The following is a 25,160-nucleotide window of genomic DNA, read 5'->3' as shown; positions in this document are numbered from 1 at the left end:
AATCTGTACCCTCCTCTGTGTGACAGCCCTTCGGGTGCTTGAGGAGTGCAATCATGTCACCCCTCAGCCTTCTCTTCACCGGACTGAACGTGCCAGGTTCCTTCAGCCTTTCCTCATAGGACTTGTTCTCCATACCGGCTATCATCCTCGTTGCCCTCTTCTGAGCCCGCTCTAACTTGTATATATCTTTCTTAAAGTGAGGCGCCCAGAGCTGAGCGCAGTATTCCAGATGAGGCCTGACTAATGCAGAATATAGTGGGACTATTACTTCCCTCGACCTGGAAACTATGGCTCTGTTTATGCAGCCCAAAACCGTGTTTGCCCTTTTTGCTGCAGCATCACACTGCTGGGTCATGTTCAACGGATATGTGCAACAGGGAGATAGGAGGCAACAGGCCTTCAAAAGGGTAAGAAGGAGCCACCGGCTGCTTAGGGACAGGTGTCCCTTCCCCAGTTAGACTCCGGGTACTATGAACTTGGTTAGCAGGTTACCCAGTTTAAGGGTAGGTTTGTTATGTTATAGTGTTTGCCTTTTGTTTCCCAGTCTCATACCCCAACTCCTGGCTGGCCTTCATGGCCTCCAACTCACAGCTGGCCCTCATGGCCTACAATCTTCACCCCGTTTAGTCATGGCAATAACGGCTGTGGTCAGAATGTACAGAAGTACACTTGGTCACGCCAGTCTTATTCAAAGGGGCAGGCAGTGAGGGGTCCACACTAGTTAGTCTAGGATCAGTGAGCTGCACTCCATCATCATAGTGCGCGCATATGCCTTATGCATTTGTAGTGGCAGAACATTACCTACGGAATGCTATAATTCTCGCATGGAGTGCTTCAGAGCCTTCCGTGAGGGGGCAGTCAGGAGACAAGTGGGCTCCTAAGCAGTGGGGCACTATCTGTCTGAGTGGATATTCATAGGTATGGCAGCTTGTGGGAGGCATGTTAGCACCTGAGGTTTCAGCTTATAGTATGAAGGATCCTGCCCCGGTGTTCACATTTCTGTAACAAGATTGACTCTTGCCCAGGGCTGAAAGCTGCACAGGGGCAAGCTTGAACCGTCCCAGATGAGATCCTGGACTGGGACCATGAAGTGTTTCCTTTCGGCCCTCTTGATGTTAGGGGTCTTTTAATGGGGTTATTATGCTATGATGGGGCTTGAACACCCATACTACGAATTCAGGGTTATGGCTGCCTTATGCACCGACCTGGCCGTGTGGTTCCCTTTCCTGCGGTTGCAAGCCTGGATTCGGGAAGGGGTTTTAACTATGAATGTTACCTTTCATTAACTCTTTTCCGGGGTTGGAAGGCGACTTTTGGACAGAAGAGCTCATGGCCTGGGGTCGGGTCTCATAACTCTCTTGTAATTAGGAACACTAGAATTCATGGCCCTTGCCTGTCCCGTTGTTCTGGGAGAAGTTTATGCAGGGAGTCAGAGAAGGCCATAAGCCTATCTATTGCCCTAGCATGATCACCAGCTATCAGAATGCAGAATAGGGCAGCAGGGGCAGTGTGAAGGGGGGCTAATCCCGTGAGCTGCGCGCTGGAATTCCCTTGGATTCAATGGGTTACATTGCCCCCAGCATGCTCGCCAGCTTCCAGAAACAGGTATTCAGGAATTCTGGGCCGGCAAGGGCTATATACCAGAGTGGCCTTTCCGGTGACTCATCTGCTGATATTCCTGATAGACGGCACGGCAGGAGAAGGGGCATGTGGGAACACTTAGAGGTAAGCTTTCTTAGCCAGGCTGGCGGTTTTTTCCCTATCCCCATCGACCCTTCTCGCTGGACATTTTATGGGTGTAGTGGACCAGTGGGAAACGGTCTGTTCCTTCAGTGAAGACCCAAGCTATTCCAGGCAGTGGCTCATACACTGTTTTGAGGCTTTCAGGAGAAAAGAGGTGGTGGCTGGCTCTACGTGAGACCTCTCTCGACATGCCCTCCAGTTTTGATGTTTCCAGGGAGGGGGGGTTATGCTTGCTCAATGTGGAAGGTCTAGAACGGACCAGAGGTGTAAGGGAAGGCACGTACGGTTGACCTTGCCTCAGCACCCAACCTCTGCCGAAGGATATTTATTCACCCAGGCTAATCTGAACCCCCCAGCTATAGGCCATATATGCCTGTCTGGGTCAACAATACCAGTTTTGGCGTTAACAAAACAAGCATTGCAGGGGCTGGGGTATGACCCCTTCCAGTCTGGAACCTATTCAATTAAAATGGGAGCTGCTTCTATGGCAGCAGGTTTTTGGTTTCCTCCCGGCACTGGTACAGGACGTGGGACTTTGGGCCTCTGATGCATATAATGGCTATATTCCCCCCTTTTAGAGGGCAGGGGGATGCGGCAGCCTCACAAACGAGCATTGTAGGGGCTAGGGTACGACACCTTACAGTTGGAACCTATTCATCTCGAAATGGGGCTGCTTTTACGGCAGCAGGTTTTAGTTTCCCACAGGCACTGGTACAGGGCGTGGGACTTTGGTCCTCTGATGCGTACAAGGGCTATATTCCCCACTTTTAGAGGGCAAGGGAATGTAGCGGCCTCACAATCTTCATTGTTTTCACAGGTTGCTGGACAGGGATGGAGCAGATGCACATCCTAATATGCGGCCACAGCATGGTCTTCCGGGCACCCTGGAGGGCAGCGAATTCGAGCATGGGCTCGCAGTTGGGCCTCAGTAGAGGGGCTGTTGTGCAGTGGCTGGACCGGCAAGGAATGCATGGGGAGTGGCTCCTACCCGCTCTGTTCCAGCAAGGTGTGGTGCAGATATTTCTGCAGGCGATGGTCATCCACCTCGGTGGTAATGACCGCGGCGTGAAGCAGGGCAAGGCCCTCAGCGTACAGGCACGTAAGGACATGCAAGTGATAAGGCAGCGTTGGCCTTTGGTGCGTCTGATGTGGTCAGACATGGCGCGGCATATGGGATCCAGCTGGAATTGATCATGCATGGAAGAAGGTCAACCGGCAAATTCGGTGGGCTCTTCTTTGGCAGGGGGGGTTGGCCATTCCGCATCCCCGCATTCAGCACTGGAAGGGTGAACTGTACAGGGCCGATGGCGTTCACCTTTCTCATGCAGGTAACGACTTATTTTGGGCGACCTGCAGGGGTGTCTGCGAGAGATGTTTCTCGGCAGTGGGGTAAAGGGGGACTAAATAGAGATTTGTCCCCCTTTTGTGGCGGGAAGGTGCAGGAAGGGAAATAGGTAAGGACAACTAGGTGGCCCCCTTAGGTACCTTTGGAGGTGATTGGCGGTTCCAGAGGCCTGTCTCTCAGGGCTTTACGGCTCGAGGGCAGGATATGGGCTGCTTCTGGGGCCAACTTATCCTCATCTACCCAGGGGCTATACGGCCCTGGGTGGGGATGATGTGGGAAGGCCCCCCTACTCACCTGCAGGGTGTGGCTGGGGTAAAGGGTAAGCAGATGGGCTTGCCCTTGCCCCAGCAGGGGCTGGTCGCCCGAGAGCTGTATGGCAAGCTACTTGCTTATAGACAGTTCCCGCACCTAGGTTTCCCTCTGCAGGTCACTTTAAATTGGGTTTTGTTCTATAATTTAAATAAAGTGGCCCTTGTTCAACCCAAGCTGACGTCTCTGTGTTTTATTTCACCCCTCAACTGCAAACAAATTGGGAGCCAGTGGAGTCGATAAAGCACAGGGGTGATATGCTCCTTGCGCCGTACTCCAGTTAACATTCTGGCTGTTGCATTTTGAACCAACTGCAATTTCTAAACTGTTTTCAAAGGCAGCCCCACATAGAGTGTGTTACAGTAATCAAGCCTCGATGTCACCAATGCATGTGTCACTGTGGCCAAGTCAACTGCTTCCAGGAACGGATGCAGCTGGTAGACCCGTTTCAGTTGGCCACAAAGGTCTAACAAAGGCTTTTTTAACAAAGGTCTTATCACAACCTCCTTCAATAATGTTGGCATAGAATCTTCCCTTAGGGAGGTGTTAATTAAATATGCCAACCAGTCAGCCACTCCCCCTCTGGCATATTTGATTAACCAGGATGGGCAAGGGTCAAGGGAACAAGTCATGGCCCTTGACTCTCCCAGAATCCTGTCCACATCCTCAGACTTTACAAGCTGAAAAGTATCCATAGAAAAATGACCAGAGGAAGCTTCGGGGACATCTGGCACAACTGTAGTTAAAGAGGAGTCCAAGTCAGTCCGAATGCAAGCAATTTTATCTGCAAAGTGCCTCGCAAACATGTCACAGCGAGCGACTGAGGGCTCAGAGTCTAATGTAGGGCCAGAGCCCAAAGGCCCCGGACCACCCGGAAAAGCATCGCCGGATGACACTGAGCAGATGCAATGGTGGCAGAGAAATGCACTTTCTTTGCTGCCATCACTGCCACATGATAGGCTCGAAAATGAGCTCTAGCCTGTGTTCGATCAGAAGCAGACTGAGTTTTTCTCTCTTTTTTTTCAATTAATTTTTATTCAAATTTTCAAAACCAAAACAATACAAAAAGAAAAAAACACAAATCAATAACTAATACAATAAAAAAAAGAAAAAATATATAAAAATATTGACTTCCGATTTGTCATAATTCAGCTATAAATCTATAATATATAACAAACCTATCTCTTAATAGATTATAAAATCACCTTCCTCCAGCGGTTATCTTAGTTGGTTTCAAATCTCATTAACATCATATCATTTTAATCTTCCACAAAAAGTCAAAGAGAAGTTTCCAATCCTTGAGATATATGTCAATCAATTTTTTTTTCTAAATAAACATGTCAAATAATCCAACTCATCAAGTCTACTAAGTCCAGTAATTTCAAATCGCTCTTCTGTCATTATCTTTATTGGGTCCATCTTCCATCTTCCATCTTTACACACCCAAAAATCTTGCTGTCATAGTCATATAATAAAAGTCTGATAGGAATTTCCTCCATCACAGATATTTTCTTGCCATCAATTCCGAACGTATCACTGAAGTATTGTTGCAAAGCTGCATCTCTGTTCCTCTTTTCCACATGATACACTAGTACATCTCTTGAAGATTTTTCCATTGACACAAAACAGGGATTAATTCTGTTAACTTTCTCCATTTCAAGTTCCATCAAATCCTTCCAGTCCAGGAATTTTTTTGAACCGATAATATCTTTATCTCCAATCTCTTCAATTCCTTCAGGGACAGCGCTGAGTTCCAAACTGTAATATTTGTCTCCAGGATCCGTCACAGCAAGGAAATCCAAATCTTTTTTCATGTCCATATTTAATCCAATCTCCATAATTTGAACCTTGCCTTTAATTTCTTTTTCATCCTTTTTTGGTTTTCCAGATCTATCTTTATTCTCCTTTCTCATAGAATCCTAAATTTCTTTCAGCTCCTGTCTCATTTCGTGAAATTCAATTCTCCACGCTTGTCTATTATTTCTCAGTTCTTGTTTTATTGAGTTAATCCCATTCATTATTTTCTGAAACATGTCTAAAGATAAAGTCCCTTCTTGTACATCCATGATCTTCTTAATTGTCATTCTTAAAGCCAAAGGAACAAAACTCCTTCAATTTTCAATGTCCCAAGCAAAGAGCAGTTTATTTCTTTATCCAGTTACAAAGAAGTTAATCTTTCCAACCAACTGGCGTCACACGCTAGCCCTTATCTCTTATATGCCCAGAAGTGCAAAAACAGCTTTAGTTCACAGCGTCCAAATAACTAGTAGCAGAGAGAATGAGCAGATTCGTCAAAAAAAAAGTAGATCAGGAAAAATAGTCCCAGACATATATTACACAAAAGTCTTATAAATCAAAAAGATTTTTCTTTTCTCTTCCAATCAGAAATCCCTCATCCGTGTAATCTTTAAAATGCTATTTTCCATGTCAGCTTTTTGCAATAAAAGAAAGATAGGCTATTTTTATTTTCTTCCCTCTTAGTTCCGTGAGTAAAAAAGGAAAGTCTTAACTCACCTGGGTTATCTTAATTGCTGTTACTTTGACAAATCTCTTTAGCTGTATAGATAAGAAAGTTATAAGCATAGACAGGAGGATGCTTGCCTGTTAATCCGTTATTCTTTAAAGAAAAAAAAACGGGTCACTTGTTCAGCTGAGCTAGCATAGAAATCCTCGCTCCGTCTGAGCTGCTGGAAGACTGTCCAGACTGAGTTTTTCTCCATCGTCGCTCTAACCGTCATCCCTGCCATTTCAGCAGGCCCAAGGTTTGAGTAAACCAAGGTGTATTATGGGCCTTCCCTGGTGGGAGAGGGTGCTTTGGAGCAATAGTGTCTACTGCCCAGGTTACCTCTGTATTCCAGAGATTGACCAGGGCTTCGGCAGTATCGCCAGCCATGCTGGGAATATCCCCCAGAGCATGCAGGAAACCATCTGGATCCATGAGTCTCTGGGGGCAGACCATCTTAATTGTCCCTTCACCCCTGCAAAGGTTACCGGGAGCACAAAGTCTAAACCTTGTCAGGTGGTGATCTGTCTATAACAACGGAGTCACTAAGAACCCCTCCACCCTCAGATCACCTTCTTCCTGTCCCGAACAGAACACAAGATCAAGTGTGTGTCCTGCCACGTGTGTTAGTCCAGATGATATTAGAGACAGCCCCATGGTTGTCATGGCATCCATGAAGTCCTGAGCTGGACCTGTGAGTCTCACCTCGGCATGTATGTTGAAGTCACCCAGGACCATCAACCTGGGGAATTGCAACACCAACGCCGAGACCAGCTCCACCAGCTCAGGGAGGGAGACTGTTGGGCAGCGAAGTGGACGGTACACCAACAGAATCCCCACTCTGTCTCCCTGACCCAACGCCAGGCACAAACACTCAAAGATGGAGGTGTTAGGGACAGGGTATCTGACAAGGGAAATAGATTCCCTACAGACAATTATTTATTTATTGCATTTGTATACCACCCCATAGTCGAAGCTCTCTCGGCGGTTTACAACAATTAAAAACAAATATACAAATTTAAAACACATTTTTAAAAAGCAATTTAAAAACACATGCCAAAATGCCTGGGAGAAGAGCAAAGTCTTGACCTGGCGCCAAAAGATAACAGTGTTGGCGCCAGGCGCACCTCGTCAAAACTGTTGTTCCATAATTTGGGGGGCACCACTGAGAAGGCCCTCTCCCTTGTTGCCAGCCTCCCAGCTTCCCTCCAAGGAGGCACCCGGAGGAGGACCTTAAATATCTATTTATTTAAAATATTTCTATCCCACCCTTCTACCCTATAATAGGGCACTCAGGGCGGCTATGTTGACCATAGTGTACAGGTGGGTTCGTGTCGGGAGAGGTGTTCCATCAGGTATTGTGGTCCTACGCCGTGTAAGGCTTTATAAGTTAAAACCAGCACCTTGAATTGAGCTCGGAAACACACAGGCAGCCAATGCAAGCGGGCCAGAATCGGTTTCATATGTTCAAACCGTCTGGTCCCTGTTACCAATCTGGCCGCTGCATTTTGCACAAGCTGTAGTTTCCGAACCGTCTTCAAAGGCACTTAGAGTACATTGCAGTAATCTAACTTGGAGGTTACCAGAGTATGGACAACTGAAGCCAGGTTATCCCTGTCCAGATAGGGACGTAGTTGGGCCACCAACCAAAGTTGGTAGAAGGCACTCCGTGCCACCGAGGCTACCTAAGCCTCAAGTGACAGAGATGATTCTAGGAGAACCCCCAAGCTACGAACCTGCTCCTTCGGGGGAGTGCAACCCCATCCAGGACAGGCTGGACATCCACCATCCGGTCAGAAGAACCACCAACTAACAGCATCTCAGTCTTGTCTGGATTGAGCCTCAGTTTATTAGAATCATAGAATCATAGAGTTGGAAGGGGCCTTGTAGGCCATCGAGTCCAACCCCCTGCTCACAGCAGGAAATCCACAGCTAGTGCATCTCCCGCAGATAGCTGTCCAGCCTCTGCTTGAAGACATCCAGCGAAGGGGATCCCACCACCTCCCTAGGCAGTCGGTTCCATTGCCAAACTGCCCTTACTGTCAAGAAGTTCCTTCTAATGTCCAATCTGAATCTACGCTCCTGCAACTTAAAACCATTAGACCTAGTCCTACCCTCTGGGGCAGCAGTGAACAAATCTGTACCCTCCTCTATGTGACAGCCCTTCAGGTACTTAAAGAGTGTAATCATGTCGCCCCTCAGCCTTCTCTTCACCAGACTGAACATGCCAAGTTCCTTCAACCTTTCCTCATAAGACTTGTTCTCCATACCGGCTATCATCCTCGTCGCCCTCCTGTGAACCCGCTCCAACTTGTCTATATCTTTCTTAAAATGAGGCACCCAGAACTGAACGCAGTATTCCAGATGAGGCCTGACTAATGCAGAATATAGTGGGACTATTACTTCCCTCGACCTGGAAACTATAGCTCTGTTTATGTAGCCCAAAACCACATTTGCCTTTTTTGCCGCAGCATCACACTGCTGGGTCATGTTCAACTTGCGATCCACTACAATTCCAAGGTCCTTCTCACACGCACTACTGCTAAGCCGGGTATTTCCCATCCTGTACCCATGCATTTTGTTTTTGTGGCCTAAATGCAGAATCCTGCATTTGTCTTTATTGAATGTCATTTTATTAATTTCAGCCCAGTTTTCTAATCTATGCAGGTCTTCCTGGATTTTATTCCTGTCTTCCATTGTGTTAGCTATCCCTCCCAGTTTCGTATCATCCGCAAACTTCATAAGGCTTCCCTCCACTCCATCATCTAAGTCATTGATAAAAATGTTGAAGAGTATCGGCCCCAGGACAGAACCCTGTGGCACTCCACTCGAAACCTCCTTCCAGTCCAAAGCAGAGCCACCGACGACCACTCTTTGAGTACAGTTTTCCAACCAGTTGTGAATCCACCTGACAGTATTTCCATGTAGTCCGCATTTGACTAGTTTGCTAATCAAAAGGTCGTCGGGGACTTTGTCAAACGCCTTGCTGAAATCTAGATAGATGACATCTACAGCATTTCCACCATCTACTAAGCTAGTGACCCGATCAAAAAAAGAGATGAGATTAGTTTGACAGGATTTATTCTTGACAAACCCATGCTGGCTCCTTCTAATCACAACATTATCATCTAGATAGTTGCCAATGGACTCTTTTATTATCCGTTCTAATATCTTTCCCGGTATTGAAGTCAGACTAACCGGCCTGTAATTCCCCGGATCTTCCTTTTTACCCTTTTTAAAGAGCGGGATGACGTTTGCCCGTCTCCAATCCTCCGGCACCTCTCCCGTTCTCCATGATTTCTCAAAGATGATGGCAAGAGGTTCCGAGAGTACATCCACAAGTTCCTTCAATACTCTGGGATGCAGTTCATTAGCCCTCATCCAGTCCATTGTTGCACTAGTTCAGCACATTGACAGCCTCACCTGAAGAAGATGAAAAGGAGAAATAGAGCTGTGTGTCATCAGCATACTGATGGCAACGCACTCCAAAGCTCCAGATGACCGCACCCAACAGTTTCATGTAGATGTTGAACAGCATTGGGAACAGAACTGACCCCTGTGGAACCCCATACTGGAGAGTCCAGGGTGCCGAGCAATGTTCCCCAAGCACCACCTTCTAGAACCAACCCGCCAAGTAGGAACAGAACACCACCATGCAGTCCCTCCCACTCCCAACTCAGCCAGTCTTCCCAGAAGGATACTATGGTTGATGTTATCGAAAGCCACTGAGAGATCAAGGAGAATCAACAGAGTCACACTCCCCGTTTCCCTCCCGACAGAGGTAATCATACAGGGCAATCAAGGCTGTTTCCGTGCCAAAACCAGGCCTGAAACCCGACTGATTGCAACCCCACCTCTCCGTCCCCTGTATCTAGGCTGCTAGGGTGCCACAAAACTTGGTGGGCAGAGCTGGGAGATACCTACTCAGCCTTGGTCATTTAGCCAGGTTTCGGTAATACAAGCAAGGTCAGCGCATTCATCCAGGATTAAGTCCTGAATTAAAGTGGTTTTATCAGTCACTGACCTTGCATTCATCAGCATGACAGTAAAATCAAGGGCGTTCCCATAGCTACCAGTGTCCTGAGGGTTGGAAGGGGGACCAGAAGGGATGCAAACACGAAGATGTCTTATATCCCTTCCCCTGTAATGGCCAGTCTGCCTCCAACGGCTATTACGTCCCCTGCCCAATATTACCTCAATGGCAGGCCCCCGACTACTCCTACCCCAGCATATGTTAATAGAAGCCTGACACTGGGGGGAGGGAAGCCTTGGCTAGAGGTGGCTCTTATGAAGGGGAGCTCTCTTCCCCACACTCTGGCAGTTGTCTGCTGCCTTGTAAGCCCCAACTGGCTTCAGCTGGCACCCAGGCCTTGCAGATGGTAGCAGTTGATACCAGAGGAAGCCTACAAATGGAGTTTTGCAGGGGCCACAGCAGCACGGTGTAGGTTCTGCTGGGTTTCTCTCACCTTCCTCAGGGCTTGCCTTGGCTACAGATGGCTCTTATGAAGGGAAGCTCTCTTCCCTCTGGCAGTTGTCTACTCCCTTGTTAGCCCCAACTGACTTCAGCTGGCACCCAGGCCTTGCAGGGGGTAGCAGTTGACACCTGAGGAAGCCTGCAGATGTAGGTTCTGCTGGGACTTAAGAGTGTAAACAAACCCCTGCTAGATCAGACCAAGGGTTTACCTAGTCCTGCATCCTGTTCCTTACAGTGGCCAACCAGAAGCTTCTGAGAAACTCACAAGTAAGACATGAAGACAACAGCCCTTCCTCCTTGTTGCCCCCCTGAAAATTATTATTATTATTATTTATTACATTTGTATACCGCCCCATAGCTGAAGCTCTCTGGGCGGTTTACAACAATTAAAAACATTAAAAACAAATATACAAATTTAAAAACACTTAAAAAAAAACAATTTAAAATGGTATTCAGAAACATAAAGCCTCTGAAGAGAGGTTCCGTTTACTCATTATGGCTAATTGGTGGCATTGTGGAACTCCTGCTCAGGAAAGTACAGTTGTCCCCCACACTATTAATATTCAGACAGCAATTAAACACATGTTTGTGTGTGCCCAGGCAGTTGCATCATAAACTGGCTCTGGGATTCAACATTTCTGTTATTATGCTGCATGCTCTACTGTTTTATAGTGTTGTAGTTTTAGATGTTTTATTGATTGTATTTCATACATGGTGCACTGCCTTGAGCTCCTTTAGGAGGAATGGTGGTATGTAAATGAAATAAATAATAGCTGCTGATAGGTCTATGCTCCTTGAATTTGTCTAATCCTTTTAAAATCTGAGCCAATGGCTATCACCACACACAGACCATGTTTGCATGTGGTTTACTGTGAACCAGCAGTATGCAATATGCTGGTTTGCACTGCCCAATGACTTCTGCTTCGCTCCTCCCCTAGTGCAAGCAAGGTACATAATCCAGGAAGTCTTGATTTTCTATTACCTCCAAATCAGGGGTTGTGGTTTGTTGCTCCCTAACAACTGGCAATCCTTAGCTAAACTTAAGCGGGTGTCTGTTGTTGGCTTGCTGATTGTGGCTTGTTAGGGATGAAGCATGTGCACTAGCATACTGTGCATTCACAATAAACCACATACGCCAGAAAGTCTGGTTTATTATTGCACAAGAATGCAGCCACTGTGGCAGAGAATTTCATAAATTAATGCTGTAATAAATGTAGTGCTTCTTTCACCTATCCTGAATCTACTACCATTTTTACTAGTTGACCCCATGTTCTAGTATTATGAAAGAGGATGAAAAAATTCTCAGTCTACTTTTTTCACACCATGTATATTTTATCAGCCTTTATCATATCTCTTATTAATCATTTCTTTTTTAAAAAAGGAAAAAGTCCCAAACGCTTATAGCCTTTCCTTGTAGGAAAAATGTTCTAGCCCACCACCATCTTCATTGCCCATTTCTGCATCTTTGCAACTCTACAATATCATTTTAAGACACGGCCAGAATTGTACACAGTATTCCATGTAGTTCTACCATTGGTTTACATAAAGGCAATATGATATTGTCTGTTTTATTTTCAGTCTTGTTGTGGAACAATAATTCTTGTTGTGGAATTTGCCTCTCACTGAATTTCACTGACCTACCACAAAGGTCTCTCCTCTATTAATCATTCCTGGGCCAGAATGGAAAGGCCAAATTCAGAATTCACATAGGAAAGATAGGGAAAAAGTACAGTTATACAGAATTGTGCCTTCTGCACAAAACCCATGTATTTCTTCCTCTCTGGGTCCCAAAAAAACCAAACCATAGGGCTCTCTTATCAATAGATTCTATCCACCGCTATCTGCACCTCTTTTAATCCCCATGAAAATCTTCTCATTTGGAATTCTGACCAGAGAATGAAGTGAACAAATAAGATGTAGCTGTTGCTTATCATTTTAACAAAAAAAATGTACACAAACACTTGAACAGGCAGTCTTCTCTGTGTGTGCCAGTTCAGGCTAAAGGAGATCACATATCTGAATGCTGTCACCTGTTCTTGTTTTTTAAACCCTCCATGCATGTGGATATATAGCATGTTAGGAAAAAGGCTGGATTAAAATTGAGACACTAGATCTCCTTATGTGGGAGTATTTTGTTTTGGAGGAATTTAAAAATAAATAAGGGGGAGCATTGAAATACTCCGTTTCCTACTTATACAGTAGTCTGAAATGGTATTGTCCAAAGGGCATGTGGCATTTTTTCATGTTGAATCAACACTTATAAGGAAATAATAATAATAAGCACATGCTTATTTTCAAAATGTCCACAATAAAATGCATTCCGAAAGGGGTCTTGTTCTGAAAATGTTAACCCAACACATCTTCAGATACAGTCTTTCAACAAAAGTAAATGAAACCAAATGCTTTCTATTTAATAGTACAGTAGACGCTGCCTGGTTGGATCATTTTATCCCAGTAGTTGACAGGCTCTCCTTGCTTCTCAAAATGTAATGTCTGGGCTACTTATTATGCAATCCTCACTGCCCTTTATAATGCTGTATTTATTTAGCATTATACTTTATAGCAGACTAGCAAATTTAAATGGTCTTTAATGAACCTCTTCCATCGTTGAGATCTTCACTGGATATCCTGCTCTGGGTGTCCTCCCTTCTGAGGCAAGGCATGTGGCTGCAAGGGGCAAGGCCTTTTCTGTACTGATGCCTTTTTTATGGAACTCCCTCCCTTGCTGGGTATTCACTTTGATGAGACTTAAAGAACCTAAGTAAAAACGCTACTGTCCAGCTGGACACTTGCGGTTCTTAAAGTGATTCACTGGCTGGTGTTTAAATCTGGATGTTCTGGGGAAAATGCATCTGTTTTAGTTTTGCAGCAACTAAATAAGTGTAGGCAGAGTATAAACATTTTAAATAAATAAGGAACAATACCTGTATGATACATTATTATCGTGTTTTAAGAATATGGACTGTGTATTATGCCGGAATGGAACTTGGTCTTATCCAATCCAATGCTGCCTCTGATCTCACAAATTTAAAGTAGCAAAACACACTTTAGGAGATAACTTTGCCAAGAGCAAGTTACCACATAGCAGTAGTCAAAGGACTGTGTGGGAAGGGTCATAGCTCAGAAGTAGAGCTCGCCACCCCCTGCTTCAAAATCTGGAGAATCACTGCCAATTTGTGTAGACAATCCTGAACTAGATGGATCAATGGTGTGACTCAGTATAAGACAGCTTCCTAGGTTCCTACTGCCCAATAGCCAAAAGGTTCTGTAAGAGAAAATACAGGTGCTTGTTTGGAGAAGATCCACCCTTCTCATATTAGAAATTTCCGGCATTCTTAACTTTCCTGCCCAGCAGCTATGTATTATGCCATCACATTTTTCCACTGTTAATGTACTATATAATTCTGCCGTCTCACCTCTTTTCAATTATTCGTGAATAAAACCTTGAACTCAAATGGTCCATTTTCAAAACAAATTGTTCTGAATCATGCTGTATACTGACATAGATCGGTATCTCATTTATTGATCATTGAGCTGTAACAAACTTGCATGCTTATGCATTTTGTTTGACTTAACCTATTTACTTTTCATATTTTACATGCTGTAGTTCACGTTCCTCAATGTCATTAAATGAGATAACATAAAAATCACATCATCATAAGTAGTATTGGGCTTATTTTGCAGGGATCAGCAATAAGAGGCGCTACTGTTGAAGATAAACTATAAATACTGAAGAGATTATAAATCTGAATAACTTTGGAACACCCGATTATCCTCCGTAAATATATACATGACTAGTTTTGTACTTATTTTCCAACACATATAAAAATGTGCACCTTAAAAATGTTCCTCCTATGAACACTGATTGCTCTGATGTCTACAGGCTGCATTGTATTTCTTACATATATTTCAAGTTACATTGCAAAGAATTCAGGAGAACAATCCTTTCTCCATTTTAGTCACATATACAAGTACCATTCTCATAGCTGTTGCAAAGTAGTATCTTATTATTTTATCTCTCCCTGTCTGTAAAGTGCATTTTCAAATACACTATGTGAAAGAAACAGTATAAAACCTGACTGAATTGTATTATTGTGTGAGTGAAAAGATGTGCACTACAGTCCTAGATGAGTACTTGGGGCTGACATGATTATTTTGTACTTCCTTTTGATAGTCAACTGGTAGGACAAGGTTTATCAAAAGTTGGATGAAAGCTGTTAACTGCAGAATTAGAGCAAAGGAATCATTGTATGGTCAATCTGTAGGAGGAGGAAATAGGATGTGGATTGACTCAATCTTAAAAGGATGGATAGAAGCTATGGTATTAGTGATGTCATCAGTCACCAAACTTTCGGAGGATAACAGTTTTCCTTTTTGAAACTACGTTTATGTACCAGGCATTCCTGTTTGCGAGCATAGCTTTTACCTTTCTTGAAACATGTATTTCTGTAATTTCCAGCCCAAGAAAACATGTTCTCTTCCACGTTGTACACTGGCATAAAATTGTATCTCACTTATTGGCCTGTGTGTTTTAATATGACGTTATATACTTACGCATAATTGTCAGGGCTGTGGAGTCGGAGTCGTGGAGTCGGGAGCAATTTTGGGTGGAGTCGGAGTCGGGAGCAATTTTGGGTGGAGTTGGAAGAAATGTACCGACTCTAACTTCCAAATAAATTTTGATTGACAAGAAGCAATTTTGGGTGGAATCGGAGTCGGAGTCAGACAGTAGAAAAATAGAGGAGTTGGAGTCGGAGTCGGACAGTGGAAAAACAGAGGAGTCGGAGTCGAAGGTTTGGCGTACCAGCTCCACAGCCCTGATAATTGTTTAACTTAATCTTCTGTTTACTGCCTTGATCATTTGTAATATTTTACTTTACAGGGAACATAAAATAGTCACTATTTTTCTATGCTTTTAAATATTTCTTATGTCCTTGCACTACATTAAAAACTGAATGGTCACTGAAAAATACTAACAGTGCAATCCTATGCATGTTTACTCAGATGAAGTTCAGTGCTGCTTACTCTTTAGTAAGCTGATTTTGGATTGAAGCACGAGAAATAATAGCAATATAAAGAAAGAGAGAGAGAGGTGAATGAGTGAGTGTAGTTTAATCCCAAGTTTATTTGATAGAGCATTTTAATTATGGCATTTTACTCATTGCACAATTTTTATTTAGTTCATGGGGAACTTTTTTTAAAAAACGAACTAAAAGATTTATATGGTCAAAGCAATGCCGGTTTCAATTTTTTTTTATCATGTTCCAAAGTTACTATTGTCCGTACAGTACAGCTTTGTATGGAAAGGTGGCACTTAAATCAGAGAAGACAACTTTGGGAGAATTTAACAGTAGCAGCTTTTCAGAATCGTAAATTGCATATTCCTTCATACATTTAATTTCTTTTATCTCTTTTTGTTTTTACTCTGGTTACTGTCTATGTTTATATCGATGCCATGCATATTTCACATTCAGATCACATAATCATGGGATTTTTTAAAAAAATAAACACTAGTTTCCATACTACAGGAAGATTATTTTCTTTTTTAGTCTCTGTGTTTAATAAATTGAATATTATTGCTGAATAAAATTCATTGCTGAATAAAGTTATCTCTATATTAAATCTGAATGAACAAACATGTAACTCTCAGTGCAATCCTATCTACTCAGAAATAAGTCCTGGTAAGTTCAATAGGGCTTACTCCCTGTTAAATAAGCACAGGTTTGCAGTCTTACATATTTCAATAAAATATTGCTCAAATTAAAATGGAAATATTTCTTTGATTAAATCTGCAACCATATGCACACTTACCCTAGGAGAAATTCCCACTGAATGTTGATAGACGCGCAGGATTGGGCTGCATCAGTCCTTTCATTTAAAAAGATTTCCAAGAAAAATGAATGCTTTTCTGGACATTAATACTGAATGACTTCCTCTGGTCCAAGTTAAAGAGGTAGTTTAAGCTACATATCTTTACTGTTTAGTACCAGACGTGAGTAAATTACAGTATGTGGCCAATACAATGTGCAGTTATGCTTCTCTATATGTAGGCAAATCCATAACATTAAAAATATTGCACGGTATTGAAATGGTCAAGTATTGACTCCTATCTCCATGTATGCAAGTTGAACATTTAGACATGTCTTTTCTCCATTCACCATTTAGAAGTGCTATTCTAATAAGAAGAGATTGGTTTTCCCGTGAACTCCAGTAATTCCATGAACACTTTTTGCACGGTCTTATATTGAAATTCTGCTGCCAATTAGGGTGGACAATTTGCTGCCAATTAAGATAGACGATACAGAGCCAGACGGACCAATGTTTTGACGCAGTATAGGCACCTTCATGTGTTCTGATGATTAAATTATAAAATGCTTTAGCTATTAGTGTCATACCATCTCAGAGCAATGGGGCAGGCTGTCTCTTTGAACATACATCTTTATGGGGACTATGGATCTTCTATAATAAGATCTCCTTTTTTATAAGTGGATTTCTAATGCAGTTATCTATCCACATGTGTGGTTTTCCACCTATCTGCTGCATTCTGTGTACTCCAATGCAATGCTGAAACCCCATGCTTTTCAGAAGAGGTAAGCAAAAATGATGCATCCAACCATTGATGAAAACATTATATGCACAACATTCCAGGAACGGACCACTTACAGAGGCCCGTTTAAAATGCTCTTGCACGTTTTCATTTCATTGGGACTGAAGCAAAAACAATTTCCTGGTGGATTGTACCCTATGAGAGGAATGAGGATACTCTCAAGCACATATTAGTAGCTAGACTCTGTACCAGTGATGTTTTCCAGTGTCCACTCTGCACTCAACAGCCATATAGAATACAGCTATTTTATCACTAATGGCAATCCTGCCCTAAAACAGATTTGTTCAGACATAACTTTAATTTGGTACAGAAATAGTTCTCACAGACACACACAGACAAAAACGTTAACTTTAGAAGGCAAGACATTTTGGATAAAAACTCAAAAAAGTCTGTGAACATCATCTTTGTAATAAAAAAAAGGGTTTACATTCCCGTTTATTACTCTACCAATTACAAAATGATTTGATGGGTTTTTTAAAAAGAAAGAAACCCTTGTTAAAAAATTGCCTTAAATATGGTTTCTTACTGACTGTGTTATATCATCTTATAAGCTGCTTATTCATTTGCTTTGATGCTCCAAAAAGATTTGGCAGCTCAACTCTAGAATATGTTTACATCGAAACATGCTCTCTTGATATCAGTGGGCCTTAGTTCAAAGTAAACAGGTAGAAGATTTTGCTAATATTATATTCTAATGTAACTCTTTTGCTTTAGTTTATACTGATTAACAAAGTAGTTTACAAAACTGATGACAATTTAATTATCAGTGCCTAAGAGCCAGTTGATAAAACTGAGAAACAAGAAAATGAGCCCTATGCTGAAAGTAGCCTGAAAACCTTAAATTACTTTGCCTAGATTTTGTGATTTTTTAAAAGGCATTTCTATAACAGGCAGGAAAACAAATCTTTAATTTCCAATATTATCGTGGTGGTTACAATTCTCTTCTTGTCTTAATGTAGGGAACAAAAGTGGATTTTTGAAAAGATTATTGTAACTACACAATGATTTAAAAAGTTGTTCAGCAAGTTGTAAACTGCCGGAAGGGATGGACAAAACATTCAGACAACTATATATCTTTACAGTATTCAAAACAGTTGTCTCTTTTGCTTCCAATAGTCAGAAAAAGACCCAGGTATTTCAAAACTCTTGGATTTGCAAAGGTTTTTGGAAAGGGAGACAGTAGCACAGAGAAAGTCTCACTGTTGAACAGCAGATGGTAACCCAGTCAAAATGGAGATCCACATTCATCTAATGTATGATAAGGAGAGAAAGATATGACCCTCAAGAAATGTCTCATTTTATAAGCCACAACTTGGAAAGCGTTTACACAGAAGCAAATGAAGTCACGATCCTCAAGTTTTATAAAATCTTTTTTCCCAGAGATTCATAAAACAATTCCTCTACTCTTTAACCTCTCCCTCAAGTCATCCAATGAAGTGACTGTCTTCCAAACAGAATAAAAATCTCAGGATATACGAGGCTCTGGAAGTTATCAGGCTTGCTCTTTATGAAAGGAGTTAGGAAGAGAAATCAATAGACTCTCACAAATGGCCCTAGCATCACCTCCTGCAGAAGGGGGGGGAGTGCAGGTTGAGGATTAAAATAATAAGAAACAGCGTGAGGATTTCAAAGACGAGACTTGACACATCTCATTGATCCACGCTGTAGCACAAATGGGTTAGTTAATACAAATGTGGGGCCACTGCACCCTGCTGAGATACCTTCTCATTTGAAAAGATTGCCACTTATTTTAAGGAAACAGTCCTGATTTCTGGATATCACTGCTGCTTAAAACAGAAATGTGGGGAGTCCCTTATTTCAAACCAATACTCATCACTCCCTAACTACACAGACCTCTAGGACAGCACATATCCCAATTCCCAGTGCATCTCTTTAAATATGATATTTTTAATCTCCTTAGAAACCAAGCAGGAATCAACTGGAATTGGGGTAGAGAGAGCAGACAGTTTACCACCACTGGCTTTTCTGAAATCTCTGTTGGACTGAAGGGGGGAGGGAGAGAACAAACATACACTGTATACAAAATTGTCCCTTTGTACTCTTTGTGTTAAGTAATCCAGAACAACAATCACCACCAGATTACCAACCCGCAATGTGTAGTAAAAATGCAGTCTCCTTTTCACCCATAATTTTACAATGAGAGGGTGAGAAACGTCTACCCTTATCACCTCTCTGATTCTATGGAGCATAGGTCAAGAATGCTACAAGGGCTTAACTAACTAATATTAAGTATGCACTCAACTGACACCATCTCTATAACTTCTCTCTTCCTTCTCCCACCCCCACCCCCCAAAAAACACCCCTCTGGCTAGATGTAAAGATTGCATGCTCCTCCTGTTACTCCCAGGATAAGAACAGATCTACTGGGCTAAAAGAAAGGGACCGAGCTTCCACATCTACTGGCTCCTGGCCCATGCCAAATGCCCACACAGCATTATATCGTCCAGGTCATATACATAAGCATATCCGTTTTATTCCAGATTAAGCAATCCAGAATAGCTACATCAACCTATCACCAATGGCAATCACCACATCATCCATTAGCGTGAACCCACCAAGATATCTCAAGCATTCCCTTTTAACCATACTAGTGAAAGTATGGTTATGGTTATGGTTAGTGGGCGTTAAAAGATGTCCACTAATCCACTTTAGGAGATCTCACGTATGCCCTCAAAATAAGAAGCAGAAGCTGCTGTGATCCCGGCCCATGCGGAAAAGGAAGCCCGGCGGCGCCTTTTCTCACCTACCTGCAGACCCGCTTCCTTAAGGAACCACCTAGTGATCCTCCTTCAGGTCCCGGAAGGGAACTCCAGCCTTATCGGACTTGCATCGCTCACAAATTCCAAATTCGCCTGCAGCATTCAGTGGTATGGAGGGGGGGGCGCAGAGGGGAGAAGAGGTTGTTCTCAGGTAGCTTCTCTTTTATGTATGTATAAACATATAGTGCTAAATATTCTTCGGACAGGAGTTCCCACACTTCTCAGCTAGGAAATAAATCAGGAGACAAATCGGAGAAGAGAATTTGGGAGTGGGACCGGGTCTTGTGCTGGATCTGCTTGCACGATTTCCAAATCACAATCCTACAGGACGCGGGAGAAAAGGGGGTGGAGAAGAAACACCACTTTCCCTCTCTCTTTTGTCCCTCTGAAAATGGAAGGTAGCCCCGCAGCCCTGCGCGCTCTCCGCCCTTTGACTGTTCAGCGACGCCCTGGTCCACCCACAGCGAATAAAACAACAACTCCGGAGTGGTGCAGAGAGATCCCCCACTCTGTTATTCCATTTCTGGTTAGTTTGCTTTGCTTTCAACACACAGGAACACTTTCGGCCAGTTTGCCTCCCTCCATTCTCCTCTCATTCCCGAGAAAAGAGCCTGAACATTCTTCCTTCAGCCCAGCCCGTATGCTCTTACTTCTCCAGGTCGCTGGCTGGCGGGCGCGCCGGCGGGCTCTGTTCTTCTTTAAGCGGGCGACTCGACGCGATCTCACTCTTCTTCCATCCACGCGCAGGGAATTTGCCTAGCTGGAGCAGGCAGGGGGGAAAACTCAAGCCAGCCCACGTCCTGATGAGGCGGCAGATCGCGTGTCCTTTAGGAGGATTATTTTCCCCACCCCTTGAGGATTTCTCTCACACGCCTCGTCTCCAGCCCCTTTTGCCACAGTAACTGCACGATCCCAAGCGGGCGCAGCCCCGGGTCTGAGATCTGGCGCCGGGTCACTAGCTCGGTTCAAGGTGGCAGTGTCGTTTATTTGTCCCCTCACACACACGCTTCGCACGTCCAGTTCCAGGATCTCTTTCTGTCAAACGTCTTCACACAGGTCTCCTAGCTCGCCCCGTGGGCTGAATCTTAAAAGCGGCCTTCCACATCGCCCCCGAAAGAAAAGAGGTCCGACGCAGTCCCAAACGGAGAGCGTTATATGATCCGATCAGGTGTGTCTTTCCAGCCGCCGAAAAAGTAAGGAGGAAGGGAACCCGCCAAGTTGACGCCGGAATGATTGCGTGACGGCTGGAGGAACCCAAGGGGACGTTTACGTCGAGAAAACGGCCAGGTTTTTTGCCGCGCTTCTCCACGGGCTCAGGCTGCGGTTCCAATGCCTCAGTGCCTGGGGGAGTTGTTGTTTCCGCCTCCCTCGAAGAGCGCGAATGGAAGAATGGAAATCCTTCCTAAGAAGCTGAAATCCCATTCAGGAGGGCGGGAGAAACCCGAAAAGGCGCGCCTTGCTGAGCGGAGAGCGGGAAAAGAGTGCATGCCAGGCTCAGGCTGACTCCCTTCTCCCCTTCACTTCTTTCCTTTCTTCCTTCGGGTGAAACCAGAGCGCCTGCTAGCTGCGGCTAAAAAACCGGCGCCTGAAAGGCGTCACCTTACAAAAACTGGCCTCTGTCTCCCTCCAGCGCTCGGAATGAGTCATGCGCATTTGTAAATGTACGATAGTTGAGGAGAGAATATCAGCGGCGGCTGCTTCCGTTGGTATGGGCAGTTCAAACCTTCCACCTCCAGAGAACATTTATTACAAAGGTGGGGGCGCGGCTGGCTTTGAAAACTGCTGGGAAATTGCAGTCGGTCCAAGGGCAATATTGTTAACTGGGACTATGTTATTTATAAGAAGAGCTCTGCTGAATTAAACCGGCTCAAAGTTGTGCTGAATCAAAGATCCATCTAGTCCAGTATTCTGTACTCAACAGTGGCCCAACAGATGCTTATGTGAAGGCTGCAAGCAAGACCTGAGTGCAACATCATAGTCCCTGCTTCTGATACCCAGCATACTGCCTCCAACAGTGGAGGAAGAACATAACCATCATGGCTAGTAGCTGTTGAGAGATGGCTGTCAACTTTAAAAGGTTTGTTGAAAGAGGAAGGTCTTCAGTAGGCACAGAAAAGGTAACAGAGATGGAGCCTGTCTAATGTTTAAGGGGAGGGAATTCCAAAGGTGCCACAACACTAAAGGTTCACTTCCTATGTTGTGCAGAATGGACTTCCTGATAAGATGGTATCTGCGGGTTCTCATCTGCAGAGCGCAGTGATCAACTGACTATATAAGGGGTCAGACGATCTTTCAGGTTGCTTTAACGGCAATATTCTACAGTTCTGATAATTTACAGAAAAATAACAAAAAGCATCTGCAGCTTGACCAAACCAGCTCTCAGCCTAACCTACCTCATAGGGTTGTTGGAAAGACTCCATGCACACACTGGATACATACACACATACATATGTCCCATATAATAGTTTATTGTCAAAACCAATTGGTCATTGCTGGACATTTTTTTAAAAAATCAGTATTAGTTTTCTGTCAAATAACAGCAATGACACCTAAGTCATTCATTGGCAATCACTCGTGACTGAGTAAGATTGTCTTCAAGATAAGGTCTTTAACGGTGGGTCTGTAAGTGACTGTGGAAGCCAAATCTAGATCCACACAGCCTCACGCAGTGAGGACATAGGTTTCCAGATGGAAGACAGTTGTGATGAGGATTTGTTTGTCCCTTTCGCCCTGCAGTCATGCTTCTTCAAAGTCCATAGCACCTTTGATAATAGCCGACCTCCAATTGGGACCAAAGCTTCCCAGTTCTCGATGCTCATGTTACATTTTTTTCGATTAGCTTTAAGAACGTCTTTAAACCTCTTTTGCTGTCCACCGATACTCCGTTTTCCATCCTTAAGTTGGGAGTAAAGTAGCTGCTTTGGAAGATGGTGACCAGGCATTCGAACATGTCCAGTCCAGCGAAGTTGATGCTGTATGATCATTGTTTCAACACTGGTAGTCTTGGCTTCTTCCAAAACACTAACATTAGTCCATCTGTCTTCCCAAATAATTTGCAGAATTTTCCGGAACCATTGTTGGTGGAATCTTGCAAGAAGTTGGGAGTGGCGTTTATAAATGGTCCATGTTTCACAGGCGTACAGTAAGGTCGGTAGTGCAATGGCTTTGTAATTGCTTAAAAATAGGATTGATGGGGAAGAGAAAGAAACAGATTTGCAACACAATCATTTGCTATGTCTATTCAAAAGTACCATTGACTTACAGCACAATCATAACCATGTCTACTCAAAAGTAAGTCCTGCTGAATTCAGTGGGGTTTACTCCCAGATACGTGGGATTAGCAGTGCGGCTTTCCTCCCAGAACAATGAGTGTAGGATTAAAGCTTCGTACTGAGAAGGTTTTCAGAACAGGCTACCAAGATCTTGCTGTGCTGTGTGCTTCTTTGAGCTTTTGTTACGGATTTCATACTGGATGTGCACACACAGAGAAACGTGGGTGGGCAGGTGCGTGTGAAAGGGCAGGGATTGGAACATCCAGCTAGCTCATTTCACAGAAATTGGGGGGCTCACATATCACATGTGTATCTTTTGTTCTATACCACTTAGACACTTTTTTTAAATGAAAGCTACGAGTCTAGAGCCCCTGCTGGCCCTGGGCCCAATAGAAATGGATCCATTCTACCTTTCTGTCAGCCCTGCTGAGCCAACACACTGACTTGAGTCTGAACGGGTGGTTCATTGTGCAACAGGTTTCCAACATGGGGATAGGAACTGTCACTACTAGGATTTCTTGTCCATCCCATATTGGAAACCCTTCATGTGATGAATGCCTCCCCCCTTCCTCAAGACTCACCTGATTGCACATTGGCTTGGGAGCACTGCTGGCAGCACATGCAACGTAATTGGGATGGCACTAGCCCTGCATATTCCAGCAGGCATCTTTACATATTCTGCTGCAAACAAGCAAAGACAGCTGTGGTCAATCCTGTATTTGCTGTGCTGGCTTTCCATTGGTTTCACGGCGCAAGTCAAAGTGCTGGCCTTATCCTTTAATTTTAAAGTCCTTAATTAAGGTCTTTACCTGAAAGTAAGAATACCTGAAAGATTGCCTTCCTTCTCCCACATAGATCAGCCCAGACCATAAGATCTTCAAAAGTCCTGCTTTGGATGCCCCCCGCCAAGTGAAGTAGGAGAAGTGGTGAGGGACATTGGTAGGGCATGGCCCAAGCCGTGGGTCCTTTGTGGCCAACCCTGGATCTTCTGCCACTTCTCCTTTATTAGTACTTCACACACACACACACAAGCACACACTTTGCTTATACATGGCTAGGGTGCACTGCAAAGCAAAGTGCTGGTGAGACCACAACCACCCACCATCTTAATTTCCAAGACACATCTCTGGGAATTAACATATGAGTCTTTTTAAGGTATCTAGCAACAGGGGAGGATCCTATCAGTGACGGCAGCCTAGCTCGTTGCTTCCATGGGGAAGGGCAGTTCAAACCTTCCACCTCCAGAGAATATCTATTACAAAGAGCTGTAAGAGGGGCTAACTTTGAAAACTGCTGGGAAAGGGCAGTTGGTCCAAAATAGAGCTGCAGTATTGTTGTCTGGGGCTATGTAACTTAAAAGAACTTCAAAAGAGGTCTGCTGAATCAGACCAAAGGCCAAATCAGACCCATCTAGTCCAGCATTCTGTCCTCAGTGACCAAACAGATGCTTATAGGAAGGCCACAAACAGGACCTGAGTGCAACATCACATTTCTCCCAATTCTCTACTACATCTCATTTGTACTAGCAAGGAAAGAGTTGATCCATAGTTTCAAGAACAGCTCAAGATTAAAAACTTCACATCCCCAAGATAGAGGCAGCCCTGACATTGGAAGGCACCTTCAGAAGCTAACCTGGGAGCAGACTCAATGAATTGCTTGCTAGAGGCAATTCAGCCAGTGTGGCAGTGCTGGCTTGTAGCAGGACTATCAAATCTGCTTGTGGAAAAGACATATTTTAAGAACTAGTCTGATTCAAACACATTTTTAGTGGTCTGGCATCTCTGTCTTGTGTCAAAGGAGTAAAACGGTGGCAGTTAACACACACACCCGGGGGGGGGGAAACAGGTGTAAATGAAAATTGCCCTTGCCAAAATTTCTGGTAAAACTTGTAAGTAGTATTTATATGCTGCTTTTCCTAAGTGATCAAACCACTTCACATATTTTATCTTAACTCAGGCTGCAGACATAGTAGCTGCTTCAAAGGCAGCCAGACCATTTTCTCTGGCCTTGGTTTGAAAGGTGTTTACCTATGGCTGGACACATCTCCCTTTCTTGCTGTTGATCTGAGACCTTGCAGAACTGCCCACAGCAAGGCGTTGGGCCAATCACTGTCTCTGCCCAACCTAC

General features: G+C 43.9%; 1 protein-coding gene across 1 annotated transcript in view; it reads right to left on the bottom strand.

The window, feature by feature from the left end:
* The window catches only part of TAFA2 (TAFA chemokine like family member 2), a 264,376-nt gene extending 243,160 nt beyond the window's left edge, over positions 1 to 21,216 (bottom strand). Inside the window, exon 1 of the mRNA XM_061637824.1 lies at positions 19,750 to 21,216. The gene's annotated coding sequence lies outside the window, so the exon portion shown is untranslated. The remainder of the gene's footprint in view (positions 1 to 19,749) is intronic.
* Between the last annotated feature and the right edge of the window lie 3,944 nt (positions 21,217 to 25,160).

The sequence above is a fragment of the Rhineura floridana genome, chromosome 8, assembly GCF_030035675.1.
Source record: "Rhineura floridana isolate rRhiFlo1 chromosome 8, rRhiFlo1.hap2, whole genome shotgun sequence".
Taxonomy (NCBI): domain Eukaryota; kingdom Metazoa; phylum Chordata; class Lepidosauria; order Squamata; family Rhineuridae; genus Rhineura; species Rhineura floridana.
The sequence above is the reverse complement of the archived record's forward strand: the minus strand, read 5'-3'. Positions and strand labels throughout refer to the sequence as shown.